Source organism: Poromitra crassiceps, assembly GCF_964638095.1.
Source record: "Poromitra crassiceps genome assembly, chromosome: 12".
NCBI lineage: Eukaryota > Metazoa > Chordata > Actinopteri > Beryciformes > Melamphaidae > Poromitra > Poromitra crassiceps.
The window spans coordinates 28,116,818-28,125,281 of NC_139632.1; the positions used below are offsets into that span (position 1 = coordinate 28,116,818).

The 8,464-nt window shown below is 40.8% G+C and overlaps 1 pseudogene across 1 annotated transcript in view; it reads right to left on the minus strand.

Annotated features, from left to right (window-relative positions):
* Positions 1-7,805, minus strand: part of LOC310786128 (glutathione peroxidase 3-like) — a 14,342-nt pseudogene extending 6,537 nt beyond the window's left edge. Inside the window, exons 1-5 of the transcript in view lie at positions 7,731-7,805; positions 6,433-6,586; positions 6,223-6,340; positions 4,932-5,031; positions 3,507-3,705 (exon numbers count right to left, since the gene is read on the minus strand). The product of the transcript in view is annotated as a glutathione peroxidase 3-like (transcript). The remainder of the gene's footprint in view (positions 1-3,506; positions 3,706-4,931; positions 5,032-6,222; positions 6,341-6,432; positions 6,587-7,730) is intronic.
* Between the last annotated feature and the right edge of the window lie 659 nt (positions 7,806-8,464).

The window sequence follows — 8,464 nt, forward strand, 5'->3', positions numbered from 1 at the left end:
CCAGACCTCCTCTGTGATCACACAAGGCTGCATGCTGTATGCAACAATGCCAGGAAACCAATAAGAACATGCTCCATACAAATCTGTTTCACAGAATTGCGCCTTGACACCAAAATGATTGACCTCGTGCTGTTATCTGAGGAGTTTAAATGGTGTTATCTGGACCTTCCTTTTTAAATGTCATACTAATGTGTTGATGGGAACTTGGGAGAAATGTGCTTTCCCCAAATGAATCACAGAGATAATGGGATGATGAGATCAGACCATCCACCTTCATAACAACCTCCAAAAACAGGAAGCTCAACTCCTGACACATCTTCCATTTCTCAAAATATCTTTGGAGATGATTATTCCTTTCTCTTGCAAAACAGTCACCCTGTAATTTCACCAGCCTCCACGAAGCAAAGCAAAAACCACAACAATGTGCACATACTTCTCATTCCTCTTATTGGGGTGGGGCAATTTAGAGAGAGAGTGGCGTCAGCGCAGGACCAAAATGCGTGACTCATTAGTCAATGAACAGCCAGGAAGGGGTCTCGCGCTACTTTTGAATGCTAAAATAAAACTGATAATGTACAATTTGATTCAATTTATTTTCTTTTTTTTCAAAGTACAACACAAACTGTCCATTTTGCTGCAACTCGACAGTGCTGCTTAATCCAGGACATTACTTCCTGGAACTCTTGAGAGTTAAGAAAAATGGTCCATTGGAGTGAATGGAGATGTCGCGACTTCTATATACACGGCTCTGGGGTGGGCTACATCACACGCAACAATATTGGCAAATTAGAAAAGACAAAGACTATAGACAAAGATAGAAGAAAAGATAGTTGCTGTAAAATGTATCCTGGAATTTGTATTCATGGGTTGCAGCTCACATAATGTTTTTGTTGTGCATCTTGAGGCTCGAATGCAGCACACAACTTTTGAGCTGTTTAAGTCTAGGGAGAGCTGTTAAAATCATGCCTCTTTGAACTCAAACTCCTCTTTCATACTTTGTAGCCTACTACAAACTCTATTCAGACTTTAAACGGGTCACCACCTTTAGTACTTTATACCTTTAATTCAGCTTTTAGATGTCTTTTGCACTTTTTGAGAAATCGCAGTTTATGTTTTATACTTTTTTCAACCTTTATACAGCAGTGGGAGTCTATGGAGCACGTGATTTCGTAATTCACTCTAGCTGACTTTACAGACTGCACTTTTCACTAAATTCACACATTTTAAAACCGTGACCGTTCACACAACTTTAAAGACTACAAACATAATACATCAAACTCTTCAGCTACTTCTAGGGCTGTCCTCTAAAAGTCGAATAGTCGGATCATCAGTCGAGAGACCGCTGAGTCGAGCAGTCATTTTTCCCACATCTAACTTCCAATCTTAATTTCATTTGTTAATTTATTCTTGTTTAGATTGATCTATAGGCCTATTAGTTTTTGACAAATAGGCTAAAGAAGTGTTTAAGTTGTTATCCATGTAGGCTACATGTTGTTTTAATGTTTAAAATGGACCTTATTAAAAAAAAGAATTATGTGTGTCCTGCCTGTCTCATTATTCAGACAAATCCATTATCCAATAACCCCGACATCGGCAATTCAAATCTTGCATGATCATAATACAGTCTCTTGATTTTTAAATGCTCAAAATTGTGTCCCCATCACTCTGTTAATGTGGTCGAAATAATCACTGAAGATATTTTATTTTATATTTTATTTTTATAGAATAGTCGAATATTCGTATTGGACAGTCGAATCTGATTGTACTGGCAGAATCTTGAGTCGAGGGCAGCCCTAGCTACTTCTGCTCTCACTCACAAATCAGAATATACAGTAATCAATGCAGTCTACTTTTTGAGATATTGTTTGTTTGACACTAGTGTCCCATTCCAATTGCTCAGCAAAATAGAGGACAACAAGATCGCGGCCACAACAACATTCCGTGACTGCAACCCATGAATAGGAGGTCGTTTTTACAAAGAGAATTCTGGAATCATCACTGAAACTAATTTGCATTTCTGTTAACCTGTTGCATTGAAAATGACAGATTGTTTAGTCATTTAGCATTGTTCTTTGAGAGCAAAATCATTAAAAACAACTCTGGACCACAGCTCAAAATAGCTTTTAAAACCTTCACAAAATGACAGCAAATGTTGTGAATTCCATGACAAGTGATTGGAGTTTAAAACAAACAGCACACAAAAGAGGACGAAATGGTGAACAGCACCCAAGTTCATCGCTATGACAACGGGTGATTAAGCCTTTCCAGTACACTGAGCTCACACAACAGTGGGCATCAGCTACAACACACACACACACACACACACACACGTGTGTGTGTGTGTGTGTGTGTGTGTGTGTGTGTGTGTGTGCTAAGTAAGGACCCTGCGTGCACACACACACGTGTGTGTGTGTGTGTGTGTGTGTGTGTGTGTGTGTGTGTGTGTGTGTGTGTGTGTGTGTGTGTGTGTGTGTGTGTGTGTGGACAGGAAATGATGCTGCCCATCGGAAAAGAATATAACTTCCTCTGGAAAACAGTGTAAAAGTTCAATACCCCTTGTTGAAAGCATTATGCTTTGACCAGTTCATACAAAGGCCCTATCTGGGAAGCCACAATACAACTTTTTCATTGGCTTAAATAGGCTTATGTTGACCTGTTATTCGCAAGCCATTCTCACACAACCCTTGTGTAAACCTAAGCCACTGGTTCTCAAATCTAAACTGACAAAAATTAGACCACAGACCGCCATTTTGATCAGATCTTTTAATAACCCATATAATGCGAGAAGCAGCTAGCCTGGCCCCCAGGTATTTTCACATTATCTAATAATCTGGCCCCATTCAAAAAAGTTTGGACACCCCTGAGTTATAGCATTAGGATTTTGCAGTTTGAAGCTTAGCTTACACCACTAGAGGGAAACAAATATCAACAAACAATCAATGTCAACGTCAGGGTGTCAAGTTATGAGACTTTTTGTATTTGACTGTCTTCATAAATCTATTCTAAATATCTATTAGCATCTTACCCTGGTTATTCATATTCATTATAGACTATTCTCTTTCAACTTTCTTGTTTGTTTTTAGTTGTTGTTGTTTCTTGCTGCAGAAGTGAAACAATGACTGAGAAACACAGTGTTTCTGTTCATGATTTATTGAAAGTAATTCAGATGTGGGCTGTCTAACAGGCCCTGATTGGGGAGATGACATGACACTGGGACTGCAGGGTGGCCTGAATGCACTGACAAGCCAGCCTGGAGCCCAGACTCCGAGGAGGCACCACAGAGTTACTGTTTTCAAGCCTCCCCTTCATTCAACAGGCCATCTCCATTCAGGAACTGTTAAATAACACAGGCCATCTCCATGTACCAGGAGCTGTTACATACCATTTAACACTTGATGGTCCTAAATCTCTTATGCGTTCTCCCTAAATTATATTAATCTGTTTATCTCACTACGATTTTGCATTATGTGGAAAATCTAGCCCGCTGGAATCTAGGTCATTAATACAATATTGGCAGAAGTGTTTGCGAATGTCATCCTGGACCTCAGAGACGTTGACCCTGGAGGACCACCTCATCAACGGCTTCCCATGTGACCCCACCAGGAACTTCTCAAAGTTCCACTTGATGTCAGAGATGTTCAGAGGATTCCAGAAGAGCCGGTCAGCGGGATCTCCGAAGCTGTCTCCGACCGGCGGGCAGCGGCTCTGCACACCAAGAGGCAAGATAAAGACTACTGAGACTGTGACACATGAAAACTGGCTGTCATTGACCCAGGGGTTCAATGCTGTTTTCCAGGCTTGGGGAATTTAAGCGGGTGGTGCCTGTCCGTCTGTTAGTCACGATTTGCATCACGTTTGTGTCATGAGTTTGTGACAACAGCCCGAGCGGACTGATATTACGCGGCCTGAGCCGACCGACACAACACAACACACACACGCACGCACGCATGCGCACACACACACACACACACACACAATACCACACAACACACACACAGCCGTTCAAAATAAAAGCCGAGCAGAGGGTGGAGCAGCGACCAGGGCAGCAGCAGGAAAAATTGGCCAAGTCCAATTGGGGAGAAAACGGGGGGAGGGGGGAGATCATAATAATAATAATAATAATAATAATAATAATAATAATAATAATAATAATACTATTAAATCCCAAAACACACACAGACCTTCAAAATAAAAGGCCAAAACTTACACAGACCTTCTAAATAAAAGCCCAAAACACACATAGACCTTCAAAATAAAAGCCCATAGACATTCAAAATAAAAGCGCAAAACACACACACACAGACCTTCAAAATAAAAGCCCAAAACACACAGACCTTCTAAATAAAAGCTCATAGACCTTCAAAATAAAAGCCCAAAACACACAGACCTTCAAAATAAAAGCCCAAAACACACACAGACCTTCAAAATAAAATTGCAAAACACACGTAGGCCTTCAAAATAAAATTGCAAAAGACACAGAGACCTGACACACACAACAGAACACAACGCAACAACACATCCAAAACAGCCAGGCCTCCGGTTATTTTCATCAGATTTTAATAACATAACGTGTTGGCTTTCATTCTGTGTAAAGATTATTGTTAAATCTTAAAGCTAAATTTAGTTTTGAAGCTCATAAAGGTAGGGTGACAAGCAGAACTAGGCTACTCTGTCATACTTTGAGGCCCTTTTTCTGAAAAACATAGTTTGGAAACAGTCACTCGATCAAGACTTAAAGGGGTGCATCTCATTTAATCCTTGGAGTACACAGATCATTTTGATATCACCAGAAAGCTTACATTCACCTCTTTCCAGCAGTGTATTAAACCTCAACGGTTTGAATGGTCAATGTGACTCAAAATGATGGAGCAGTTCATAAAATACATCTTTACTGTAGCCTAAATTACCCACAAGTTGTCAACACAACTTACCTTTAGGAACGTGTAAATGTCTGTCTCGTTGACTCCATTCACATCACCGCTCTCAAACAGCAGGAAGTTTGGAACGAATCCATTGCCAGGCCTGACATACCTGGAATCCAGGAGAGGTCAGAGGTCAGCTTAGCAGAGGATGTGCCTCTAAGCACTTTGTGCAGCCAGTGCATCATGAGCTGTGGCTTGGCAGCTGCCCTACATTCAGCTCAGCCACAATCTACTGCAAAGCCCCGGCTATGGATATTGGCTGATTGGTGGAATCCGAGACATACCATAAAAGCTCAATGAATAGCCCGGGCTTTTATTTGCTTGAATCACTGAACTCACCTGGCCGGCTTATTTGATCAAAATGTTTTTCTACAACAGCATGAGTGAATACTGGATTCTGATTGGCTAGCAACAGTGGTAAATACGCCAACAATCTACAGTTCGGCTCCAACCGCAGTATCACTCCGCTCCCTGATGCTGACTCCGCTCCCTGTGCTGACTCCGCCCACTGTTAGCCTGTCAGTCTGCAAATCTTTAACAAGGAAATGGCCGATCTGTAACAAGGAAATGTCCGATTTCGTAGTAACGTTTGATTTACTGGGTGGATTGAGTTTTGAGCAGTGGTTAGATGAAGATGAAGGTGAAGTGAACAAAGAACGACATGGTGAAATTGGGGAGAGAGAACTGGCTGAGCTTGAGTTGTCACGAGTTCGGACTAGCGGGAGGTCGGACTAGCGGGAGGTCGGACTAGCGCCCGGACCCCGAACCTGGGACTGTCAAACAAACAAACGCCCTCTGCCGTCACCAGATATCAACACACCACCACCAAAACGGGCTGCTTTAGATAACTGTTTAAATAACTGTACTTTTACAGGCAATGTATCAATAACTGTGAATCCCGTTAAGGAATAGGTTAGTTGTTTTTTGGCTCAAAGGCAACTAAATGTTTAGTGCAATCATTGATCTTGTGTATGGAACTATATTCTGTGGCGGAAGGATAAATGTATTCTGAAACCAGTAATGATTATAAATAAATGAATTGGATGTTACAATTGTGTATTTTTTATATTATTTGGTAGCTTCGCCTCGTGCCACAACCCTGTACCAGTGGTAAATGTGCCCACAACCCCCTCCCTCTCGTGGTAAATTTGTTAAATTTAAACCAGGACGAATATTACTTGTATAAAAATTAGGCTATTGAATAACACAAGTTTTACGGTATGTGTCTTTTGCTTTTTCTGTGTAGTAGGTTGTGGCTGACTTGAGGCTATCTATGCATTGAAAAAGAAAGATTTCTCACTTTAAACCTGGTAATATTTAATGATTTTTCCCTGGTTCTTGTTTCCCAAATTGATTGCAGGGAAACCCGAGAATGGTGAATCCATACTTCTTCCACTCCTCTTGTAGTGCATTCAACGCTGTTTACAGGGGGGGATACAATATGCTCAGGTAGGCTTATTATTACGGCTGTTACACACCAAAGAATAAAGCCTGTGGTGGCATTCCTTACCATGGTACTGTTGGACGGTGAGTCCTCAGTATGTGGCAACGTTGACAAAGAGGACACACTTGCCTGTGTACTTGCTGAAGGGCACAGGGCAACTGCCATTTAGGGTCTTTGCCTTGTAATCGTAAATGGTGCCTGTGGCATTTGAGTCACACATCTGGGGACAAAACATTGGTCACAACGTTAATATTGTTTGTCCATCACATATCTTGCCTTGGTCTGGATCGAAATGATCTAGGCTCCAACCCTTTATATTATTGTTGACAAAATGTTTATGTTTATACACAATTTGGGTTATTGTGCGTTTGGCTTTAATTGAGTGTACCTGCGTTAATGAGACTGGGTCCAAAATTAGCACCAGTCACCAGTCAAATGCTGCTTCACTCACCAGCCTGCCCAAAAATCCAATGCTCATCTATTGAGTGGCTGGTAAAATGTGAACATTCACTAGCCATTTGGCTGGTGGCAAAAAAGTTAATTTTTGAGCATGTATTAAGATACAGGTGAGTTTATTTCTTATTATTGTGCTGTTGGCTTTGAGTGTTCAGGTGGCTGTGCTGTAAATCCTGTTGAGATACAGGTGAGTATGTGTCTTAGTTATTATTCTGGCCTTAATTGTGCGTATGTGTGCTGGAGGGGGAAGGGGGGGGGCTTTTATGCGTCCAGGCCTGTCATGTCATAATCCGTCTATGCATCCAGAAATAACTGCCAGGCAGAGCAGATAATGTTGGTGATTAGGCTAATAGTGTGTGAAAGTGGTGAGGATGTGTGTGAGAGAGAGACAGTGGTGTTTGATTTGCATCACTGCATATACTTTTGCACAAGCAAACAAACCAATGGGCATTTTATGATAGGAAACAAATATTCAGATTAGGATGGATTGTAAACCCTAGAGTCTTTTTTTTCTTTTTCTTTTTTGGTACCTGTACCTATGCTACAATTTACTTCAGCCTTTAGAAATCTAAAATCTAAATCTAAAACCATGCTCCAAAATATGGAAGTGAAGTACTACTTTTTGGTTTAACTTTTTGCTTTTACAGTACTTTATCTTTGATTCATATAAATAATATGTTGCTAAAACACAAACTAAAAAAACAACCAAATAAATCAACACGTCAACACGTCCCCAGTATCGCTACACATGTCTCCCTATTTTTATGTTATAATCACAGAGTCCCCTACCAATAAGCCTGTGTGATGTCATTCAACTGCTTGAGCGCAAAACCACTCAAGTTTGGATAGTGAATATAAATTTAGAAAATATGGTCATGAGCTCACGAATAGGAGGTGAATGGACCTACCTGTTTGAGAGGGTATCTGTCCTGCATACTACCAGGTAACCGCAGCCCCAGCAGCACCAGAGGTAAGACCCACATGCTGTTTATCACACTCCTCTGCTCTTCTCCCTCATCTGCTCAGATGCTGCTATAAGGCTGCTATTTACCAAAGAACTTAGGGGTGTGGTCCCATTGGAATTGGAAAAGGAGGTTGCACTTAAACAATGGGATTAACCCCAAATTCCAGAGCATGTTCCAAAAAAATATGAAAAGAACATCTCAAGTTTGAAGTCAAGGAGGAGACAAAATACTAACATTTCAGTTGTTTGGCTCATATCACAATAGAACAGGCTTTTCGGTACAGAGCCTTCTTCAGAGCCTTTGTACTATAGCCTACAGGTAAATTATTATCTTTGTCCTCCTTGACTTGAACATTTGAGATGTGCTACATTTTCATATTGTTTGGAATATAATATATCTGTTTATCTGCTCATCCCATTTTGGTTCACATGCTCGCTGGTCAAGTTTTAGTCAAAATCACAATAATTTTTGATGGACTTTCATACAGGCAGGACATTACTGTCTTTCAGAGGCTGTTGCAGGTCCATTTTTGAAGCTATATTTCTGCATACTGGAGTCTCTAGTCTTGGAATTCCATAAATTAGGTATGACTGGAAAGCTGAGACTCTCTGGGATTCAATGAGCCCAATTGTATTCATGTGTGATGATGTTATTCTCCATAGTAGCAATTTCATTCT